Genomic DNA, 25791 nt, shown 5'->3' on the forward strand with positions numbered 1-25791 from the left:
TTTAAAATTTAATATTTTACATTTGCACACATACAATTTTTTAAAGTTTTTTTTGCCAATCAGACTTACGTACTTAATACCGATAAGTCCAATATTCAACGTTTAAATTATACCATACAAGTCCATGGTCTATTTTAAGATGCCCTTAATCTGGTAGCTACCAGCTCAATACGGTTAGTGCAACACTATCCTATTATAGTCATTGCATGATCAATCAGGAAGTAACTAAGGTGCTATAATAAAGCCGTATTGGACAAAGAATCACTGATCAAATTGAAATAAACATGATGCACTCTTAAAAATCTTATCATTTTGTAATATTTCTATCAGGATACTTCCGTAACAAACTGCAGAATGTCTATGTGCTCTATTTTAACAATCAAGCTTTCTTTGAAATAGTACGCCTTTTTTTTAGAACCCTTTGTTGGATCATTTTCAATTTTCTGTTTTTCATCTCCGAGGCCATCCTGTAGGAGCTCATGTGCATAATAATAAGTTATATGAATCTTCCTCAACAGGTCTTCCACAACAATCTTAGATGCTGCTAACTACATAATGACAAGATATTCTGCTAATATTGACATGTATTTTAGTGTTTATTCTAACACAATTTAATATACATAGATTCGCACTAATGTCAAAGGCAAACTCACATACTATGACGGAATGCAACCTCCTGGCGAATGTGGGAAAAACGAAATGAAGCATGGTAAATGATGCTAAAAAAGGTGGCGGTAACAAGTCACGTGAACATTTGAAAGCTACTGTCGAGCTTAGGAAAAGGAGGAAGATGGTGATGGTGGATGATGATGATGATAATGATAATAGATACGCAAATTAGAATTTAAACATTGTTATAAGCAAGCCTATTTTTAAGAGTAAGATTTAGATAGATATGAAAACATTACTTTCTGTGCAATCTTACAATTTGAGACATTTGTATTTGATAGTGGATAATTTAATTGACATTATATTGATATTTGAAAACCAAGTGGAATTAATTTTTATTTATATTTATGAATAATAGTTTGCTAATGAGATTGTCAGTGTCTTAACTCAAAATAATTAGCTTTTTTAAAATTACTTATCATCTACACCACTAACAGTCCAACACAATAATTATAATCACCATATAATTCTAAAAAGTACACGTGTTTGAATACATTTATCTTTTTTCAAAATTTACGGTGCCAATATCACAAATTTCATATTATATTTTATTTGAAAATTTATGAATAGCTATTGTACGCCGCCGCGAAGCGCGGCTTTGACAACTAGTTATATATATATATATATATATATATATATATATGTATATATAATATCATATTTAATAAGCTTGTTTGAGCATCAATTTGTAAACTGCCCTGCAGTTCATATAAAATTAGGCCAACAAAGTCCAATGTTCAAAACATAAAGACTTAGTTTGATTAGGAATTTCATTTGGCCATTCAGTACATATGCACGTAGATAATACAATCATCCCAGCCTCACGCAATAAAGATTTTGTTCACCAATCTTACTAGCAACTTGGGTGTCTTATGCTAAAGCTTAAAGCAGGCCTTCAAGTCTTGTTATGGTTAAGTTGATATCAGATCACAATAACAGAAGCATTTTGTATCAAAATTCTGCTTAAGACTAGTTTTATATTCCCAATGTAAGAATATTTTATTTTGAAAATGGGAATACTCACAAATATGGATCGGCATTAATTCACCGTGATAATTTATTATCTAACCGTCGGACATGCAAGATGACCGGGGAAATTTAGACAATAAAACTTTAATGTCCGAAAAGAAAAACCTGACTTCTTCCAAGAATCCTGAAAATAAAACAAAGGAAACAAGCAGAATATAAGTCGATGTATATAACAGATTATATATATATTATAAAAATAAAAAATATATCCAACAATTAGTTATTAATAAAATCACGTGTATACGCATGTACTGATCAAAATATTCACACAATTATGATAACTCATAATTGAGACAATTAAACCCTTATTTAAGGCACAATTAAAAAATATTAACGCCTCCAATTAAGACACAATTAACACCCTCAAATAAGGCACAATTAACGCCCTCAATTAGGAGGCACAATTTACACCCTCAATTATAAGACACAATAAACGCCCTCAATTAAGAGGCACAATTAACGCCCTCAATTAAGAGGCACAATTAACGCCTTCTTTTCTGAAACCAGACCGTCGTCACAACCCTCAGCCACCTCGGCCACCACCGCTACGCTATTTCTCTCGCACACGACCGCGAAGAGGACGATGCCACCCAAGGTATATCCATCAGTAGAAGTAAATACACCGAAAAAGTTAGATTTGAATTTCATTTAAAATGCACGACGTGTAAACACTAATGTAAAGCTTCTAATTTGAAATCAAACATCAAATCATGATATTTGAAATCCAAAATTTGAAATGAAAAACATGTTCTTAAACGCAATCTTATGATAATAAAACTCTCCATATACAAATTTGTCGATCTACAGATGAATTTGGTGTGTGCAAATCAAATGAATGATCACAGAATTTAAAGGACTAGTTGAGACATTAACATCAGAAAATTTAATACGAATAATCTAAAATCATCTACAAAAAATAAAAATTACAATATATTAAAAGATGAAAAACCAGAAAAGAGAAAGAGAATTGTTGACCAGAAAAGATGAAAAACCAGAAAAGAGAAAGAGAATTTCTAAATCGGAACTTGAAAGATAAATTATCAAAGTGAATTGATTTTCTAAACCAGAACTTGAATGATAATTATCAAAATGAATTGATTGTATAGTATAGCTGGATCATGCAGGTTAAGTTTTATCCGAAGAAAATTACCCAGGGAATTGTACAAAACAAAGACGTATAGTAGATATATACACTCGACTAAAATAATAATTTTGGGCCTCCTGGATCCAATGGGCCCAGTGCTGGAGCACTGGTAGCACTGATCCAGGGCTGACACTGTATGCAAGTAATATATCCAAGAAACTTGTATTACGTCTAATTTCATTCAAATCAATCAGAATACACTTATATTTATCGATGTATCTAGATGATGGTCAAGATATGTACATATATTTACCGATGTATCTAGATGATTGTCTTCGAGAAAAAAACTTTAAGACAGAGATCTGTAAAATAGTGAAGCTATCATGTCGATCTCTTGGAGATTATCAAGGTTGGTGTCAATCTTGTTGTCCTTGTATTTATAGTCTGAATTATGATATTATACTATTTATTCATTAATGAGTTCATCTGTTTAATAAAAACTTGCAGATCTGGAATGACGTATATTCTCTAAGCTTTTATGTATGTTTATATGTAGTGATTGTCGTGAATTTGAAATAGGTGTTGAGATTGAAGTATCTAAATGAGATGGTCCCGGTTAGTGATTGAAAAGCAAAGTCGACGACAAAGCCCAGCATTTTTGCCGGTTTATTATGGAGACAACTCAACCACCTTGGGTAATTATTGATTGAATTTTGCTTGTGAGGTTTTGATTCATACTTCAGTGGAATTTTTCGTAATTTTTTTTGAAATTTTGATTTCTCAGGAATGCTGGAATTGGTCGAGCAACTTTTATAGTGGATTAATATGACAATCTGCTATATTATCATGCTGATCCAGCTTCAGCACTTGCTTGGAGTATTGATCACTGGTTTCCTTGCTCAGGTAATAGCCCTCAACTGAACATACATATGTTCATATATCTTAGAATGTAGAATACAGATATTGGATTGTGATGCTTCTGTATTGGTGAAATTGTAAGGGGTGGCTTGACTGTACCAATCAATCTAAAGATATCTTGGCAAGTGTGCAAGAAAATCATAACAACCTGGATTTTCTTATACCTTGGTGGGATCCCCAAGTGGGCATTTCTATAAACCAATTCTTTCTTGTCTTTGTAGATAAAATTATGTCAACCCGATTTTAATTGGTTGGATATGGATTTTATTTAAAACAAACTGACTTAATCCAACCCAATCCAATCAAAATTAGGAAAGTTAAAAATTTAACAAATATAATTTTTTATTGGCCCAACATATTACATGAGGGATTGTCCTATCAGTTTAGCTATTTGTATATATCATCATGTCAATTTATATGATCATTATGTATGTGTGTGTGTGTGTGTCTCTCGTTGTTAGGAATCAGTTCATTACAATGATAACATGAGTTTTGGTGATCCAAAATATACATGAATATTACAGAATTGAATTCTAGTTGGAGTTAGTTATTTCCGAATTAGATTTTGATTTAACTAAGTTTGAAATGTCTATATACATAGATAGACATATTGTGTTTGATAGGAGTGCTCAAGATGTAGATTTAGGTATCGCTCAATAGTGGATGCTTGAGTATCCAAGTTTGATTGATTGGATTATTGAATTATTGATTGAATATGAGTCCAAAATTTGTTATGCTGACATGCCACTCGCATTTAATTCAATAATAATTTTAGTCACTTTTACATCTACTTCAAACATATATGTTGTACCATGTTAAGGGAAACATAAGATCTAAACTAAGAAAAAGAGGCTTACTTGTTGAAATCCAGAACTGCCATGGATTTGGTTAAGCAACTGAGGCACGAGTATGTTATTTTTGTCAAATTGGCACATCGCGAGGTCAGAATTCTTTACCTCTCTTTTTTGAAAAAAATATCTCTTCAACATATTATTTTAACAAATAAGAGGGTCAACTTGATCAATATTGTCAATTTGATTAATCAAAACTCAAAAAAGAGGGTTAACTTGTAATGTAGCCAAAATCCATTTGTAAGTGTGAGTCCAAAAATAAAAATTGTTATGCTTACCTGGCGTTAACTACTACTTCCATTGACTTCTACAATTGGAGAATAGTTTCACCAAATCCCATTTCTAATGTAACGGTCCACAAATAATATTTATTTATCTTATAGGGTATCAATTGTTAACCTCTACTCCATTTCTTGGAATGTATTTCACCAAATTCAATTTTTTGTATATGAGTCCAAAATTTGTTATGCTTACGTGCTGGTCGCATTTAATTCATTAATAAATCTACACAGGTATACATCTAATTCTAACAAATATATTGTACCCTTCTAAGAGAAATATAAGAACTAAGCTTAAAAAAAGAGGGTTGTGAGTTGAAATCCAGAACCTCCATGGATTCTGTTAAGCAACTAAGACACGAGTATGTTAATTTTGTAAAATCAGCATACTCGCGCCTCAGTTGCTTAACTGAATCCATGACGGTTCCGGATTTCAACTGGCAACCCTCCTTTTCAAGCTTTGTTCTCATTCTCCTCTTAGTAGGTTACAATATGTATGTTGGAATTAGATGTATACCTGTGTAAATTCATTAATGAATTAAATGTGACCAGTACTTAAGCATAACAAATTTTAGACTTATATACAAGAAGTGAATTTGGTGAAATATATTTGAAGAAATAGAAGTAGTGGTTAATAGTTGATACCCTATAAGGATAATAAATATTATTTGTGGACTGTTACATTAAAAAATGGGATTTGGTGAAATATTATCCAATTGTTAAACTCAATGGAAGTAGTAGTTAACGCCAAGTAAGCATAACAATTTTTAATTTTTGACTCGCACATAAAGTGGATATTGGCTCCATTCCAAGTTAACCCTCTTGTTAAGTTTTGATTGATCAAATTGACCAATTAATATTTGTCAAGTCAACCCTCTTATTTGTTAAAATAATATGTTGAAGAAATATTTTTTTTTTGAAAAAGAAAGGTAAAGAATTCTGACCTCGTGATGTGCCAATTTGACAAAAATAACATACTCGCGTCTCAGTTGCTTAACTGAATCCATGGCGGTTCTGGATTTCAACAAGTAAGCCCCTTTTTCTTAGCCTAGAATTAGATCTTTTTCCCTCAACATGGTACAACATATATGTTTGAAGTAGATATAAAAATGACTAAATTTATGATTGAATTAAGGCTTAAATACATTTTTACCATCAAGCTTTCACCTCGTATATACCATTACCAGTGAACTATGAAAATATACGGTGCAACCAAGTTCAGTTAAATGGACGCTTCGACCATTGGCTCAGTGAAGAACCGAAAATCGGGAGCAAGTGCAAGGCACTCTAGGTTCAGTGCACAGATTTGCTCTCTTCATTTTCTAGTGAATCATTACAGTACTCACTTAAATCCTGACTTGTTGATTAATAACTGTTGTTTTTCTTATTAAACATTAGAGGCACATGTGTGTGTTTGCTTGACTTGATAAAGTAGCGTAAATGCTGCAATTTTGAAGCTTCACTCCAATGTCTTCCTATAGCATCTCTACTGTGCAAAATACGGATCTCTGTCACTGCGGCCTTGTTCCAGTTTTGAAGACATCCTGGATTGACAATAATCCGGTATGAGGTTTTGAAGCTGTCGAATGTACATGGTAAGCAGTTGATTTTCTTTTTTATGGATGAGAATCGTGTTCGAGAATGTAAATTAAGTTTGTGTCTTCTTAATCTTGCAGAGATATGAGCGTAAGGGCTGTGGGTATTATCGTTGGCATGATCCACCAGTTGAAGGGAGATCGAAGAGTATCATACCGGGTTTGCTCAGGAAGCTATCATGTCGATCTCTTGGAGATGATCAAGGTTGGTGTCAATATTGTTGTCCTTGTATTTATAGTCTGAATTCTGATATTATACTATTTATTCATTAATGAGTTATTCTGTTTAATAAAAACTTGCAGATCTGGATTGACGTATATTCTCTTTCCTATTTTTCTCATTATCATGTATGGAGGCTTTAAAGAATGAAATAGGGTTTGCCAAAAATTGTGTCTTGAAGCTCTTTATGTATGTTTATATGCAGTGATTGTCGTGAATTTGAAATAGGTGTTGAGATTGAAGTATCTAGATGAGATGGTCCCTGTTAGTGATAGAAAAGCAAAGTCGACGTCAAAGCCCAGCATTTTTGGCGGTTTATTATGGAGACAACTCAACCACCTTGGGTAATTATTGATTGAATTTTGCTTGTGAGGTTTTGATTCATACTTCAGTGGAATTTTTCGTAATTTTTTTTGAATTTTTGATTTCTCGGGAATGTTGGCTTTGGTCGAGCAACTTTTAGAGTGGATTAATATGAGAATCTGCTATATTATCATGCTGATCCAGCTTCACCACTTGCTTGGAGTATTGATCACTAGTTTCGTTGCTCAGGTAATAGCCATCAACTGAACATACATATGTTCATATATCTTATAATGTAGAATACAGATATTGGATTGTGATGCTTGTGTATTGGTGAAATTGTAAGGGGTGGCCTGACTGTACAATTCAATCTAAAGATATCTTGGCAAGTGTGCAAGAAAATCATAACAACCTGGATATTCTTATACCTTGGTGGGATCCCCAAGTGGGCATTTCTATAAACCAATTCTTTCCTGTCTTTGTAGATAAAATTATGTCAACCCGATTTTAATTGGTTGGATATGGATTTTATTTTTCCAAACTGACCTAATCCAACCCAATCCAATCAAAATTAGGAAAGTTAAAAATTTAACAAATATAATTTTTTATTGGCCCAACATATTACATGAGGGATTGTCCTATCAGTTTAGCTATTTGTATATATCATCATGTCAATTTATATGATCATTATGTATGTGTGTGTGTGTGTGTGTCCCTAGTTGTTACGAATAAGTCCATTACAATGATAACATGAGTTTTGGTGATACAAAATATACATGAATATTACAGAATTGAATTCTAGTTGGAGTTAGTTATTTCCGAATTAAATTTTGATTTAACTAAGTTTGAAATGTCTATATACATAGATAGACATATTGTGTTTGATAGGAGTACTCAAGATGTAGATTAAGGTATCGCTCAATAGTGGATGCTTGAGTATCCAAGTTTGATTGATTGGATTATTGAATTATTGATTGATTGAATATGAGTCCAAAATTTGTTATGCTGACATGCTACTCGCATTTAATTCAATAATAATTTTAGTCACTTTTACATTTACTTCAAAGATATATGTTGTACCATGTTAAGGGAAACATAAGATCTAAACTAAGAAAAAGAGGCTTTCTTGTTGAAATCCAGAACTGCCATGGATTTGGTTAAGCAACTGAGGCACGAGTATGTTATTTTTGTAAAATCGGCACATCGCGAGGTCAGAATTCTTTACCTCTCTTTTTTGAAAAAAATATCTCTTCAACATATTATTTTAACAAATAAGAGGGTCAACTTGATCAATATTGTCAATTTGATTAATCAAAACTCAAAAAGAGGGTTAACTTGTAATGTAGCCAAAATCCATTTCTAAGTGTGTGTCCAAAAATAAAAATTGTTATGCTTACCTGACGTTAACTACTACTTCCATTGAGTTCTACAATTGTAGAATATTTTCACCAAATCCCATTTCTAATGTAACGGTCCACAAATAATATTTATTTATCTTATAGGGTATCAATTGTTAACCACTACTCCATTTCTTGGAATGTATTTCACCAAATTCAATTTTTGTATATGAGTCCAAAATTTGTTATGCTTACGTGTTGGTCGCATTTAATTCATTAATAAATCTACACAGGTATACATCTAATTCCAACATATATATTGTACCCTTCTAAGAGAAATATAAGAACTTAGCTTAAAAAAAAAGGGTTGCTAGTTGAAATCCAGAACCTCCATGAATTCTGTTAAGCAACTGAGACACGAGTATGTTACTTTTGTCAAATCAGCATACTCGCGCCTCAGTTGCTTAACTGAATCTATGACGGTTCTGGATTTCAACTCGCAACCCTCTTTTTTTTAAGCTTTGTTCTTATTCTCCTCTTAGTAGGTTACAATATGTATGTTGGAATTAGATGTATACCTCTGTAAATTCATTAATGAATTAAATGCGACCAGTATGCAAGCATAACAAATTTTAGACTTATATACAAGAATTGAATTTGGTGAAATATATTTGAAGAAATGGAAGTAGTGGTTAACGGTTGATACCCTATAAGAATAATATATATTATTTGTGGATCGTTACATTAAAAAATGGGATTTGGTGAAATATTATCCAATTGTTAAACTCAATGGAAGTAGTAGTTAACGCCAAGTAAGCATAACAATTTTTATTTTTTGACTCGGACATAAAATGGATATTGGCTCCATTCCAAGTTAACCCTTTTGTTAAGTTTTGATTGATCAAATTGACCAATTAATATTTGTCAAGTTAACCCTCTTATTTGTTAAAAAAATATGTTGAAGAAATATTTTTTTTTGAAAAAGAAAGGTAAAGAATTCTGACCTCGTGATGTGCCAATTTGACAAAAATAACATACTCGCGTCTCAGTTGCTTAACCGAATCCATGGCGGTTCTGGATTTCAACAAGTAAGCCCCTTTTTCTTAGCCTAGAATTAGATCTTATGTTTCCCTCAACATGGTACAACATATATGTTTGAAGTAGATGTAAAAATGACTAAATATATGATTGAATTAAGGCTTAAATACATTTTTACCATCAAACTTTCACCTCGTATATACCATTACCAGTGAACTATGAAAATATACGGTGCAACCAAGTTCAGTTAAATGGACACTTCGACCATTGGCTCAGTGAAGAACCGAAAATCGGGAGCAAATGCAAGGCACTCTAGGTTCAGTCCACAGATTTGCTCTCTTCATTTGCTAGTTAATTATTACAGTACTCACTTAAATCCTGACTTGTTGATTAATAACTTTTGTTTTTCTTATTAAACATTAGAGGCACATGTGTGTGTTTGCTTGACTTGATAAAGTAGCGTAGATGCTGCAATTTTGAAGCTTCGCTCCAATGTCTTCCTATAGCAGCTCTACTGTGCAAAATACGGATCTCTGTCACTGCGTCCTTGTTCCAGTTTTGAAGACATCCTGGATTGACAATAACCCGGTATGAGGTTTTGAAGCTGTCGAATGTACTTGGTAAGCAGTTGATTTTCTTTTTTATGGATGAGAATCGTGTTCGAGAATGTAACTTAAGTTTGTGTCTTCTTAATCTTGCAGAGAAATGAGCGTAAGGGCTGTGGGTATTATCGTTGGCATGATCCACCAGTTGAAGGGAGATCGAAGGGTATAATACCGGGTTTGCTCAGGAAGCTATCATGTCGATCTCTTGGAGATTATCAAGGTTGGTGTCAATCTTGTTGTCCTTGTATTTATAGTCTGAATTCTGATATTATACTATTTATTCATTAATGAGTTCATCTGTTTACTAAAAACTTGCAGATCTGGATTGACATATATTCTCTTTCCTATTTTTCTCATTATCATGTATGGAGGCTTTAAAGAATGAAATAGGGTTTGCCCAAAATTGTGTCTTGAAGCTCTTTATGTATGTTTATATGCAGTGATTGTCGTGAATTTGAAATAGGTGTTGAGATTGAAGTATCTAGATGAGATGGTCCCTGCTAGTGATTAAAAAGCAAAGTCGACGACAAAGCCCAGCATTTTTGCCGGTTTATTATGGAGACAACTCAACTACCTTGGATAATTATTGATTGAATTTTGCTTGTGAGGTTTTGATTCATACTTCAGTGGAATTTTTCATAATTTTTTTTGAATTTTTGATTTCTCGGGAATGTTGGCTTTGGTCGAGCAACTTTTAGAGTGGATTAATATGAGAATCTGCTATATTATCATGCTGATCCAGCTTCACCACTTTATTGGAGTATTGATCACTAGTTTCCTTGCTCAGGTAATAGCCATCAACTGAACATACATATGTTCATATATCTTAGAATGTAGAATATAGATATTGGATTGTGATGCTTGTGTATTGGTGAAATTGTAAGGGGTAGCTTGACTGTACAATTCAATCTAAAGATATCTTGGCAAGTGTGCAAGAAAATCATAACAACCTGGATTTTCTATACCTTGGTGGGATCCCCAATTGGGCATTTCTATAAACCAATTCTTTCCTGTCTTTGTAGATAAAATTATGTCAATCCGATTTTAATTGGATGGATATGGATTTTATTTTTCCAAACTGACCTAATCCAACCCAATCCAATCAAAATTAGGAAAGTAAAAAATTTAACAAATATAATTTTTTATTGGCCCAACATATTACATGAGGGATTGTCCTATCAGTTTAGCTATTTATATATATCATCATGTCAATTTATATGATCATTATGTATGTGTGTGTGTGTGTGTCCCTAGTTGTTAGCAATCCTTCCATTACAATGATAACATGAGTTTTGGTGATACAAAATATACATGAATATTAAAGAATTGAATTCTAGTTGGAGTTAGTTATTTACGAATTAAATTTTGATTTAACTAAGTTTGAAATGTCTATATACATAGATAGACATATTGTGTTTGATAGGAGTACTGAAGATGTAGATTAAGGTATCGCTCAATAGTGGATGCTTGAGTATCCAAGTTTGATTGATTGGATTATTGAATTATTGATTGATTGAATATGAGTCCAAAATTTGTTATGCTGACATGCTACTCGCATTTAATTCAATAATAATTTTAGTCACTTTTACATTTACTTCAAAGATATATGTTGTACCATGTTAAGGGAAACATAAGATCTAAACTAAGAAAAAGAGGCTTACTTGTTGAAATCCAGAACTGCCATGGATTTGGTTAAGCAACTGAGGCACGAGTATGTTATTTTTGTCAAATCGGCACATCGCGAGGTCAGAATTCTTTACCTCTCTTTTTTGAAAAAATATCTCTTCAACATATTATTTTAACAAATACGAGGGTCAACTTGATCAATATTGTCAATTTGATTAATCAAAACTCAAAAAAGAGGGTTAACTTGTAATGTAGCCAAAATCCATTTCTAAGTGTGAGTCCAAAAATAAAAATTGTGATGCTTACCTGGCGTTAACTACTACTTCCATTGAGTTCTACAATTGTAGAATATTTTCACCAAATCCCATTTCTAATGTAACGGTCCACAAATAATATTTATTTATCTTATAGGGTATCAATTGTTAACCACTACTCCATTTCTTGGAATGTATTTCACCAAATTCAATTTTTGTATATGAGTCCAAAATTTGTTATGCTTACGTGTTGGTCGCATTTAATTCATTAATAAATCTACACAGGTATACATCTAATTCCAACATATATATTGTACCCTTCTAAGAGAAATATAAGAACTAAGTTTAAAAAAAAAAGGGTTGCTAGTTGAAATCCAGAACCTCCATGAATTCTGTTAAGCAACCGAGACACGAGTATGTTACTTTTGTCAAATCAGCATACTCGCGCCTCAGTTGCTTAACTGAATCCATGACGGTTCTAGATTTCAACAGGCAACCCTCTTTTTTAAGCTTTGTTCTTATTCTCCACTTAGTAGGTTACAATATGTATGTTGGAATTAGATGTATACCTGTGTAAATTCATTAATGAATTAAATGCGACCAGTACGTAAGCATACCAAATTTTAGACTTATATACAAGAATTGAATTTGGTGAAATATATTTAAAGAAATGGAAGTAGTTGTTAACAGTTGATACCCTATAAGAATAATAAATATTATTTGTGGACCGTTACATTAAAAAATGGGATTTGGTGAAATATTATCCAATTGTTAAACTCAATGGAAGTAGTAGTTAACGCCAAGTAAGCATAACAATTTTTATTTTTTGACTCGGACATAAAATGGATATTGGCTCCATTCCAAGTTAACCCTCTTGTTAAGTTTTGATTGATCAAATTGACCAATTAATATTTGTCATGTTAACCCTCTTATTTGTTAAAATAATATGTTGAAGAAATATTTTTTTTTGAAAAAGAAAGGTAAAGAATTCTGACCTCGTGATGTGCCAATTTGACAAAAATAACATACTCGCGTCTCAGTTGCTTAACCGAATCCATGGCGGTTCAGGATTTTAAGAAGTAAGCCCCTTTTTCTTAGCCTAGAATTAGATCTTATGTTTCCCTCAACATGGTACAACATATATGTTTGAAGTAGATGTAAAAATGACTAAATATATGATTGAATTAAGGCTTAAATACATTTTTACCATCAAGCTTTCACCTCGTATATACCATTACCAGTGAACTATGAAAATATACGGTGCAACCAAGTTCAGTTAAATGGACACTTCGACCATTGGCTCAGTGAAGAACCGAAAATCGGGAGCAAATGCAAGGCACTCTAGGTTCAGTCCACAGATTTGCTCTCTTCATTTGCTAGTGAATTATTACAGTACTCACTTAAATCCTGAATTGTTGATTAATAACTTTTGTTTTTCTTATTAAACATTAGAGGCACATGTGTGTGTTTGCTTGACTTGATAAAGTAGCGTAGATGCTACAATTTTGAAGCTTCGCTCCAATGTCTTCCTATAGCAGCTCTACTGTGCAAAATACGGATCTCTGTCACTGCGGCCGTGTTCCAGTTTTGAAGACATCCTGGATTGACAATAACCCGGTATGAGGTTTTGAAGCTGTCGAATGTACTTGGTAAGCAGTTGATTTTCTTTTTTATGGATGAGAATCGTGTTCGAGAATGTAACTTAAGTTTGTGATTTCTTAATCTTGCAGAGAAATGAGCGTAAGGGCTGTGGGTATTATCGTTGGCATGATCCACCAGTTGAAGGGAGATCGAAAGGTATAATACCGGGTTTGCTCAGGAAGCTATCATGTCGATCTCTTGGAGATTATCAAGGTTGGTGTCAATCTTGTTGTCCTTGTATTTATAGTCTGAATTCTGATATTATACTATTTATTCATTAATGAGTTCATCTGTTTAATAAAAACTTGCAGGATTGACGTATATTCTCTTTCCTATTTTTCACATTATCATGTATGGAGGCTTTAAAGAATGAAATAGGGTTTGCCCAAAATTGTGTCTTGAAGCTCTTTATGTTTTTTTATATGCAGTGATTGTCGTGAATGTGAAATAGGTGTTAAGATTGAAGTATCTAGATGAGATGGTCCCTGTTAGTGATTGAAAAGCAAAGTCGACGACAAAGCCCTGCATTTTTGCCGGTTTATTATGGAGACAACTCAACCACCTTGGGTAATATTTGATTGAATTGTGCTTGTGAGGTTTTGATTCATACTTCAGTGGAATTTTTCGTAATTTTTTTTGAATTTTTGATTTCTCGAGAATGTTGGCTTTGGTCGAGCAACTTTTAGTGTGGATTAATATGAGAATCTGCTATATTATCATCCTGATCGAGCTTCACCACTTGCTTGGAGTATTGATCACTAGTTTCCTTGCTCAGGTAATAGCCATCAACAGAACATACATATGTTCATATATCTTAGAATGTAGAATACAGATATTGGATTGTGATGCTTGTGTATTGGTGAAATTGTAAGGGGTGGCTTGACTGTACTAATCAATCTAAAGATATCTTGGCAAGTGTGCAAAAAAATCATAACAACCTGGATTTTCTTATACCTTGGTGGGATCCCCAAGTGGGCATTTCTATAAACCAATTCTTTCTCGTCTTTGTAGATAAAATTATGTCAACCCGATTTTAATTGGTTGGATATGGATTTTGTTTTTCCAAACTGACTTAATCCAACCCAATCCAATCAAAATTAGGAAAGTTAAAAATTTAACAAATATAATTTTTTATTGGCCCAACATATTACATGAGGGATTGTCCTATCAGTTTAGCTATTTGTATATATCATCATGTCAATTTATATGATCATTATGTATATATGTGTGTGTGTGTGTGTGTGTCTGGTTGTTATGAATCAGTCCATTACAATGATAACATGAGTTTTGGTAATCCAAAATATACATGAATATTACAGAATTGAATTCTAGTTGGAGTTAGTTATTTCCGAATTAGATTTTGATTTAACTAAGTTTGAAATGTCTATATACATAGATAGACATATTGTGTTTGATAAGAGTACTCAAGATGTAGATTAAGGTATCGCTCAATAGTGGATGCTTGAATATCCAAGTTTGATTGATTGGATTATTGAATTATTGATTGATTGAATATGTGTCCAAAATTTGTTATGCTGACATGCTACTCGCATTTAATTCAATAATAATTTTAGTCACTTTTACATTTACTTCAAAGATATATGTTGTACCATGTTAAGGGAAACATAAGATCTAAACTAAGAAAAAGAGGCTTACTTGTTGAAATCCAGAACTGCCATGGATTTGGTTAAGCAACTGAGGCACGAGTATGTTATTTTTGTCAAATCGACACATCGCGAGGTCATAATTCTTTACCTCTCTTTTTTGAAAAAATATCTCTTCAACATATTATTTTAACAAATAAGAGGGTCAACTTGATCAATATTGTCAATTTGATTAATCAAAACTCAAAAAAGAGGGTTAACTTGTAATGTAGCCAAAATCCATTTCTAAGTGTGAGTCCAAAAATAAAAATTGTTATGCTTACCTGGCGTTAAATACTACTTCCATTGAGTTCTACAATTGTAGAATATTTTCACCAAATCCCATTTCTAATGTAACGGTCCACAAATAATGTTTATTTATAATATAGGGTATCAATTGTTAACCACTACTCCATTTCTTGGAATGTATTTCACCAAATTCAATTTTTGTATATGAGTCCAAAATTTGTTATGCTTACGTGTTGGTCGCATTTAATTCATTAATAAATCTACACAAGTATACATCTAATTCCAACATATATATTGTACCCTTCTAAGAGAAATATAAGAACTAAGCTTAAAAAAAAAGGGTTGCTAGTTGAAATCCAGAACCTCCATGAATTCTGTTAAGCAACCGAGACACGAGTATGTTACTTTTGTCAAATCAGCATACTCGCGCCTCAGTTGCTTAACTGAATCCATGACGGTTCTGGATTTCAACTGGCAACCCTCTTTTTTAAGCTTTGTTCTTATTCTCCACTTAGTAGGTTACAATATGTATGTTGCAATTAGATGTATACCTGTGTAAATTCATTAATGAATTAAATGCGACCAGTACGTAAGCATAACAAATTTTAGACTTATATACAAGAATTGAATTTGGTGAAATATATTTAAAGAAATGGAAGTAGTGGTTAACAGTTGATACCCTATAAGAATAATAAATATTATTTGTGGACCGTTACATTAAAAAATGGGATTTGGTGAAATATTATCCAATTGTTAAACTCAATGGAAGTAGTAGTTAACGCCAAGTAAGCATAACAATTTTTATTTTTTGACTCGGACATAAAATGGATATCGGCTCCATTCCAAGTTAACCCTCTTGTTAAGTTTTGATTGATCAAATTGACCAATTAATATTTGTCATGTTAACCCTCTTATTTGTTAAAATAATATGTTGAAGAAATATTTTTTTTTTGAAAAAGAAAGGTAAAGAATTCTGACCTCGTGATGTGCCAATTTGACAAAAATAACATACTCGCGTCTCAGTTGCTTAACCGAATCCATGGCGGCTCTGGATTTCAATAAGTAAGCCCCTTTTTCTTAGCCTAGAATTAGATCTTATGTTTCCCTCAACATGGTACAACATATATGTTTGAAGTAGATGTAAAAATGACTAAATATATGATTGAATTAAGGCTTAAATACATTTTTACCATCAAGCTTTCACCTCGTATATACCATTACCAGTGAACTATGAAAATATACGGTGCAACCAAGTTCAGTTAAATGGACACTTCGACCATTGGCTCAGTGAAGAACCGGAAATCGGGAGCAAATGCAAGGCACTCTAGGTTCAGTCCACAGATTCGCTCTCTTCATTTGCTAGTGAATTATTACAGTACTCACTTAAATCCTGACTTGTTGATTAATAACTTTTGTTTTTCTTATTAAACATTAGAGGCACATGTGTGTGTTTGGTTGACTTGATAAAGTAGCGTAGATGCTACAATTTTGAAGCTTCGCTCCAATGTCTTCCTATAGCAGCTCTACTGTGCAAAATACGAATCTCTGTCACTGCGGCCTTGTTCCAGTTTTGAAGACATCCTGGATTGACAATAACCCGGTATGAGGTTTTGAAGCTGTCGAATGTACTTGGTAAGCAGTTGATTTTCTTTTTTATGGATGAGAATCGTGTTCGAGAATGTAACTTAAGTTTGTGATTTCTTAATCTTGCAGAGAAATGAGCGTAAGGGCTGTGGGTATTATCGTTGGCATGATCCACCAGTTGAAGGGAGATCGAAAGGTATAATACCGGGTTTGCTCAGGAAGCTATCATGTCGATCTCTTAGAGATTATCAAGGTTGGTGTCAATCTTGTTGTCCTTGTATTTATAGTCTGAATTCTGATATTATACTATTTATTCATTAATGAGTTCATCTGTTTAATAAAAACTTGCAGATCTGGATTGACGTATATTCTCTTTCCTATTTTTCTCATTATCATGTATGGAGGCTTTAAAGAATGAAATAGGGTTTGCCCAAAATTGTGTCTTGAAGCTCTTTATGTATGTTTATATGCAGTGATTGTCGTGAATGTGAAATAGGTGTTAAGATTGAAGTATCTAGATGAGATGGTCCCTGTTAGTGATTGAAAAGCAAAGTCGACGACAAAGCCCAACATTTTTGCCGGTTTATTATTGAGACAACTCAACCACCTTGGGTAATTATTGATTGTATTTTGCTTGTGAGGTTTTGATTCATACTTCAGTGGAATTTTTCGTAATATTTTTTGAATTTTTGATTTCTCGAGAATGTTGGCTTTGGTCGAGCAACTTTTAGTGTGGATTAATATGAGAATCTGCTATATTATCATGCTGATCCAGCTTCACCACTTGCTTGGAGTATTGATCACTAGTTTCCTTGCTCAGGTCATAGCCATCAACTGAACATACATATGTTCATATATCTTAGAATGTAGAATACAGATATTGGATTGTGATGCTTGTGTATTGGTGAAATTGTAAGGGGTGGCTTGACTGTACCAATCAATCTAAAGTTATCTTGGCAAGTGTGCAAGAAAATCATAACAACCTGGATTTTCTTATACCTTGGTGGGATCCCCAAGTGGGCATTTCTATAAACCAATTCTTTCCTGTCTTTGTAGATAAAATTATGTCAACCCGATTTTAATTGGTTGGATATGGATTTTATTTTTCCAAACTGACCTAATCCAACCCAATCCAATCAAAATTAGGAAAGTTAAAAATTTAACAAATATAATTTTTTATTGGCCCAACATATTACATGAGGGATTGTCCTATCAGTTTAGCTATTTGTATATATCATCATGTCAATTTATATAATCATTATGTATGTGTGTGTGTGTGTGTGTCACTAGTTGTTAGGAATCAGTCCATTACAATGATAACATGAGTTTTGGTGATACAAAATATACATAAATATTACAGAATTGAATTCTAGTTGGAGTTAGTTATTTCCGAATTAAATTTTGATTTAACTAAGTTTAAAATGTCTATATACATAGATAGACATATTGTGTTTGATAGGAGTACTCAAGATGTAGATTAAGGTATCGCTCAATAGTGGATGCTTGAGTATCCAAGTTTGATTGATTGGATTATTGATTGATTGAATATGAGTCCAAAATTTGTTATGCTGACATGCTACTCGCATTTAATTCAATAATAATTTTAGTCACTTTTACATTTACTTCAAAGATATATGTTGTACCATGTTAAGGGAAACATAAGATCTAAACTAAGAAAAAGAGGCTTACTTGTTGAAATCCAGAACTGCCATGGATTTGGTTAAGCAACTGAGGCACGAGTATGTTATTTTTGTAAAATCGGCACATCGCGAGGTCAGAATTCTTTACCTCTCTTTTTTGAAAAAATATCTCTTCAACATATTATTTTAACAAATAAGAGGGTCAACTTGATCAATATTGTCAATTTGATTAATCAAAACTCAAAAAAGAGGGTTAACTTGTAATGTAGCCAAAATCCATTTCTAAGTGTGAGTCCAAAAATAAAAATTGTTATGCTTACCTGGCGTTAACTACTACTTCCATTGAGTTCTACAATTGTAGAATATTTTCACCAAATCCCATTTCTAATGTAACGGTCCACAAATAATATTTATTTATAATATAGGGTATCAATTGTTAACCACTACTCCATTTCTTGGAATGTATTTCACCAAATTCAATTTTTGTATATGAGTCCAAAATTTGTTATGCTTACGTGTTGGTCGCATTTAATTCATTAATAAATCTACACAGGTATACATCTAATTCCAACATATATATTGTACCCTTCTAAGAGAAATATAAGAACTAAGCTTAAAAAAAAAGGGTTGCTAGTTGAATTCCAGAACCTCCATGAATTCTGTTAAGCAACTGAGACACGAGTATGTTACTTTTGTCAAATCAGCATACTCGCGCCTCAGTTGCTTAACTGAATCCATGACGGTTCTGGATTTCAACTGGCAACCCTCTTTTTTAAGCTTTGTTCTTATTCTCCACTTAGTAGGTTACAATATGTATGTTGGAATTAGATGTATACCTGTGTAAATTCATTAATGAATTAAATGCGACCAGTACGTAAGCATAACAAATTTTAGACTTATATACAAGAATTGAATTTGGTGAAATATATTTGAAGAAATGGAAGTAGTGGTTAACAGTTGATACCCTATAAGAATAATAAATATTATTTGTGGACCGTTACATTAAAAAATGGGATTTGGTGAAATATTATCCAATTGTTAAACTCAATGGAAGTAGTAGTTAACGCCAAGTAAGCATAACAATTTTTATTTTTTGACTCGGACATAAAATGGATATTGGCTCCATTCCAAGTTAACCCTCTTGTTAAGTTTTGATTGATCAAATTGACCAATTAATATTTGTCAAGTTAACCCTCTTATTTGTTAAAATAATATGTTGAAGAAATATTTTTTTTTGAAAAAGAAAGGTAAAGAATTCTGACCTCGTGATGTGCCAATTTGACAAAAATAACATACTCGCGTCTCAGTTGCTTAACCGAATCCATGGCGGTTCTGGATTTCAACAAGTAAGCCCCTTTTTCATAGCCTATAATTAGATCTTATGTTTCCCTCAACATGGTACAACATATATGTTTGAAGTAGATGTAAAAATGACTAAATATATGATTGAATTAAGGCTTAAATACATTTTTACCATCAAGCTTTCACCTCGTATATACCATTACCAGTGAACTATGAAAATATACGGTGCAACCAAGTTCAGTTAAATGGACACTTCGACCATTGGCTCAGTGAAGAACCGGAAATCGGGAGCAAATGCAAGGCACTCTAGGTTCAGTCCACAGATTCGCTCTCTTCATTTGCTAGTGAATTATTACAGTACTCACTTAAATCCTGACTTGTTGATTAATAACTTTTGTTTTTCTTATTAAACATTAGAGGCACATGTGTGTGTTTGCTTGACTTGATAAAGTAGCGTAGATGCTACAATTTTGAAGCTTCGCTCCAATGTCTTCCTATAGCAGCTCTACTGTGCAAAATACGAATCTCTGTCACTGCGGCCTTGTTCCAGTTTTGAAGACATCCTGGATTGACAATAACCCGGTATGAGGTTTTGAAGCTGTCGAATGTACTTGGTAAGCAGTTGATTTTCTTTTTTATGGATGATAATCGTGTTCGAGAATGTAACTTAAGTTTGTGATTTCTTAATATTGCAGAGAAATGAGCGTAAGGGCCGTGGGTATTATCGTTGGCATGATCCACCAGTTGAAGGGAGATCGAAGGGTATAATACCGGGTTTGCTCAGGAAGCTATCATGTCGATCTCTTGGAGATTATCAAGGTTGGTGTCAATCTTGTTGTCCTTGTATTTATAGTCTGAATTCTGATATTATACTATTTATTCATTAATGAGTTCATCTGTTTAATAAAAACTTGCAGATCTGGATTGACGTATATTCTCTTTTCTATTTTTCTCATTATCATGTATGGAGGCTTTAAAGAGTGAAATAGGGTTTGCCCAAAATTGTGTCTTGAAGCTCTTTATGTATGTTTATATGCAGTGATTGTCGTGAATTTGAAATAGGTGTTGAGATTGAAGTATCTAGATGAGATGGTCCCTGTTAGTGATTGAAAAGCAAAGTCGACGACAAAGCCCAGCATTTTTGCCGGTTTATTATGGAGACAACTCAACCACCTTGGGTAATTATTGATTGAATTCTGCTTGTGAGGTTTTGATTCATACTTCAGTGGAATTTTTCGTAATTTTTTTTGAATTTTTGATTTCTCGAGAATGTTGGCTTTGGTCGAGCAACTTTTAGTGTGGATTAATATGAGAATCTGCTATATTATCATGCTGATCCAGCTTCACCACTTGCTTGGAGTATTGATCACTAGTTTCCTTGCTCAGGTAATAGCCATCAACTGAACATACATATGTTCATATATCTTAGAATGTAGAATACAGATATTGGATTGTGATGCTTGTGTATCGGTGAAATTGTAAGGGGTGGCTTGACTGTACCAATCAATCTAAAGATATCTTGGCAAATGTGCAAGAAAATCACAACAACCTGGATTTTCTTATACCTTGGTGGGATCCCCAAGTGGGCATTTCTATAAACCAATTCTTTCTTGTCTTTGTAGATAAAATTATGTCAACCCGATTTTAATTGGTTGGACATGGATTTTATTTTTCCAAACTGACTTAATCCAACCCAATGCAATCAAAATTAGGAAAGTTAAAAATTTAACAAATATAATTTTTTATTGGCCCAACATATTACATGAGGGATTGTCCTATCAGTTTAGCTACTTGTATATATCATCATGTCAATTTATATGATCATTATGTATTTGTGTGTGTGTGTGTGTGTGTGTGTGTGTGTGGTTGTTTGGAATCAGTCCATTACAATGATAACATGAGTTTTGGTAATCCAAAATATACATGAATATTACAGAATTGAATTCTAGTTGGAGTTAGTTATTTCCGAATTAGATTTTGATTTAACTAAGTTTGAAATGTCTATATACATAGATAGACATATTGTGTTTGATATGAGTACTCAAGATGTAGATTAAGGTATCGCTCAATAGTGGATGCTTGAGTATCCAAGTTTGATTGATTGGATTATTGAATTATTGATTGATTGAATATGAGTCCAAAATTTGTTATGCTGACATGCTACATGCATTTAATTCAATAATAATTTTAGTCACTTTTACATTTACTTCAAAGATATATGTTGTACCATGTTAAGGGAAACATAAGATCTAAACTAAGAAAAAGAGGCTTACTTGTTGAAATCCAGAACTGCCATGGATTTGGTTAAGCAACTGAGGCACGAGTATGTTATTTTTGTCAAATCGGCACATCGCGAGGTCAGAATTCTTTACCTCTCTTTTTTGAAAAAATATCTCTTCAACATATTATTTTAACAAATAAGAGGGTCAACTTGATCAATATTGTCAATTTGATTAATCAAAACTCAAAAAAGAGGGTTAACTTGTAATGTAGCCAAAATCCATTTCTAAGTGTGAGTCCAAAAATAAAAATTGTTATGCTTACCTGGCGTTAACTACTACTTCCATTGAGTTCTACAATTGTAGAATATTTTCACCAAATCCCATTTCTAATGTAACGGTCCACAAATAATATTTATTTATCTTATAGGGTATCAATTGTTAACCACTACTCCATTTCTTGGAATGTATTTCACCAAATTCAATTTTTGTATATGAGTCCAAAATTTGTTATGCTTACGTGTTGGTCGCATTTAATTCATTAATAAATCTACACAGGTATACATCTAATTCAAACATATATATTGTACCCTTCTAAGAGAAATATAAGAACTAAGCTTAAAAAAAAAGGGTTGCTAGTTGAAATCCAGAACCTCCATGAATTCTGTTAAGCAACTGAGACACGAGTATGTGACTTTTGTCAAATCAGCATACTCGTGCCTCAGTTGCTTAACAGAATCCATGACGGTTCTGGATTTCAACTGGCAACCCTCTTTTTTAAGCTTTGTTCTTATTCTCCTCTTAGTAGGTTACAATATGTATGTTGGAATTAGATGTATACCTGTGTAAATTCATTAATGAATTAAATGCGACCAGTACGTAAGCGTAACAAATTTTAGACTTATATACAAGAATTGAATTTGGTGAAATATATTTGAAGAAATGGAAGTAGTGGTTAACAGTTGATACCCTATAAGAATAATAAATATTATTTGTGGACCGATACATTAAAAAATGGGACTTGGTGAAATATTATCCAATTGTTAAACTCAATGGAAGTAGTAGTTAACGCCAAGTAAGCATAACAATTTTTATTTTTTGACTCGCACATAAAATGGATATTGGCTCCATTCCAAGTTAACCCTCTTGTTAAGTTTTGATTGATCAAATTGACCAATTAATATTTATCAAGTTAACCCTCTTATTTGTTAAAATAATATGTTGAATAAAAATTTTTTTTTGAAAAAGAAAGGTAAAGAATTCTGACCACGTGATGTGCCAATTTGACAAAAATAACATACTCGCGTGTTAGTTGCTTAACCGAATCAATGGTGGTTCTGGATTTCAACAAGTAAGCCCCTTTTTCTTAGCCTAGAATTAGATCTTATGTTTCCCTCAACATGGTACAACATATATGTTTGAAGTAGATGTAAAAATGACTAAATTTATGATTGAATTAAGGCTTAAATACATTTTTACCATCAAGCTTTCACCTCGTATATACCATTACCAGTGAACTATGAAAATATACGGTGCAACCAAGTTCAGTTAAATGGACGCTTAGACCATTGGCTCAGTGAAGAACCGAAAATCGGGAGCAAGTGCAAGGCACTCTAGGTTCAGTGCACAGATTTGCTCTCTTCATTTGCTAGTGAATTATTATAGTACTCACTTAAATCCTGACTTGTTGATTAATAACTTTTGTTTTTCTTATTAAACATTAGAGGCACATGTGTGTGTTTGCTTGACTTGATAAAGTAGCGTAGAAGCTGCAATTTTGAAGCTTCGCTCCAATGTCTTCCTATAGCAGCTCTACTGTGCAAAATACAGATCTCTGTCACTGCGGCCTTGTTCCAGTTTTGAAGACATCCTGGATTGACAATAACCCGATATGAGGTTTTGAAACTGTCGAATGTACTTGGTAAGCTGTTGATTTTCTTTTTTATGGATGAGAATCGTGTTCGAGAATGTAACTTAAGTTTGTGTCTTCTTAATCTTGCAGAGAAATGAGCGTAAGGGCTGTGGGTATTATCGTTCGCATTGATGTGCTCAAAATAAGATTTTGAAATTAATCGCAAGTGCACGATCCCGTTTTAGTAATATAAGATTCGATCCACAAGGACTAAATTTATTTTCGCGAAACTTAATTTTTAACTTAATCAAATTAGACCAAATTAATTTTGAAGAGAAGGTTTGATTAACTTAAATTTAAAATTAACTAATGTTAAAAAAATTGATCAAAAAAAAACTAATGTTAAAAAAAAAGAAATTAATAAAAAAAAGGAAAAAAAAAAACTACTGAGTGCGTGCAGAAATTGAATGGACAGACGACAGTAGTGTATAAACAGTCAAAAACATATACCGGCTCACATCTTTGTCGCAAAAACGGAGGAACCAACAGTAATATAAAACAAACAAAAAAAGAAAAAGAAAATAAACTAAAATAAAATCAGAAAAGAAATAAGCAGTGACACGCGCTTAATTCAGTAAAACATACCGGATGCGCGCAAAATACTCGGGGCTGCTAATTCTAATTGGAACCCCACCGGAATTCATGTAGGTGCCCGGAATAGCTTAAATCTCGCCGGAAAATTGATTTTTCCCGAAAATCAAGCCATTCCAAATATATCTAATCAAACCCCACTAACCTCTAAACCAAATTCAACACCAATTTCTACACTAAATAGTCTCTAAACTACCCATTTTTTACCAAAACAAGACCCAAATCAAGCCAAAACAACTCCAAATTATACCAAACTTTAAATCTAGCCTACATAAAATATAACTAACCAAAACCCACTAACCTCAAGTCAAAATCATAAACTAAAATTTATACCAAAAAACCCCCCAAAAATACCAAAACCAAGAACAAGAACAACACCAAAGCATACCAAACTAACTCCAAATCAAGCCAAACTTCAAAACTAGCTTATCTACCATGTTTCTAACAAAACTCCATCAAACTACAAACAAAAATATCAACTAAATCATTGAACCCACTAATAATATTGAGAATTAAAAGGGGCTCAAGCTAAATACTAAAAATGTAAGTTCAAAACACAAAATAAAGGCTCTTCAACCCACAAGTGGTTGGCATAAATGCCACTTTATCCACTTGTTAGAAAGAAGGTTGGTCATAGCCATAAATTTCGACAAGCTAAAGATGTAGGAGATAAATAAACTAAACTTGAACTTATATATAAATGAAAAGTGTTTACAATATTTGAGAGATTACAAATTGAAAGAGGAAGCTATTCTAGAGGTAGAAAATGATAAAGGAGGCTACTAACAACTAGGGTAAAGACTAAGTTAGACTAGGTTGGTGGCTAATGAGAGAAAATGATGTTTATATAGGCCAAGATTAGGGCTTTAGGGGTAGAAGGGTCTTTGTGTCTTGATTTTCTATTCCTTCTTTCTTCTTTTTCTTTTCTTTTTCTTCCTCTTTTTCCCTTCTTGCACCTTTTTGTTCCTTTTTCTCTTGAATTCTCGATTTCTCTAAAAGTTCCTGAAAACAAATTAATTAACTAATAAAAATACGAAAACAAGCAATAAATAGGTAGTTAAAATGTGCAAAATAATGGACCTATCAAACGTCCCCATACCTATCTTTTGCTCGTCCTCGAGTAAAAATCAAAAGAAAATAAAATAAACTAAGAAAACTAAATGCAAGTTCTAGGCTCCTTTTCATAGGCGTGACGAGTGATTT

At 32.9% G+C, this 25791-nt stretch overlaps 3 long non-coding RNA genes across 7 annotated transcripts; all 3 read left to right on the forward strand.

The window, feature by feature from the left end:
* Window positions 1-6504: 6504 nt before the first annotated feature.
* On the forward strand, window positions 6505-10846 carry LOC135149147 (uncharacterized). Of its 3 annotated transcripts, none has more exons than XR_010287291.1 (5): window positions 6505-6629; window positions 6850-7196; window positions 9829-9942; window positions 10024-10147; window positions 10368-10846. It is a non-coding gene; the product is annotated as an uncharacterized LOC135149147 (long non-coding RNA). The 3 variants fall into 3 exon arrangements; XR_010287290.1 differs by having other exon boundaries at window positions 9832-9942; XR_010287292.1 differs by having other exon boundaries at window positions 9832-9942; window positions 10246-10384.
* A 3041-nt stretch (window positions 10847-13887) lies between these two features.
* Window positions 13888-17164, forward strand: LOC135149245 (uncharacterized). Its single transcript, XR_010287545.1, has 3 exons — window positions 13888-14223; window positions 16862-16972; window positions 17054-17164. It is a non-coding gene; the product is annotated as an uncharacterized LOC135149245 (long non-coding RNA).
* Window positions 17165-17598: 434 nt separating this feature from the next.
* Window positions 17599-23993, forward strand: LOC135149215 (uncharacterized). 3 transcript variants are annotated; one of them, XR_010287474.1, is made up of 6 exons: window positions 17600-17744; window positions 20370-20480; window positions 20562-20685; window positions 20906-21044; window positions 21164-21252; window positions 23896-23993. It is a non-coding gene; the product is annotated as an uncharacterized LOC135149215 (long non-coding RNA). The 3 variants fall into 3 exon arrangements; XR_010287473.1 differs by having other exon boundaries at window positions 17599-17744; window positions 20367-20480; window positions 20906-21252; XR_010287472.1 differs by having other exon boundaries at window positions 20906-21252.
* The last annotated feature ends 1798 nt before the right edge of the window (window positions 23994-25791 follow it).

Source organism: Daucus carota, chromosome 9 (assembly GCF_001625215.2).
Source record: "Daucus carota subsp. sativus chromosome 9, DH1 v3.0, whole genome shotgun sequence".
In the NCBI taxonomy this organism is placed as follows: domain Eukaryota; kingdom Viridiplantae; phylum Streptophyta; class Magnoliopsida; order Apiales; family Apiaceae; genus Daucus; species Daucus carota.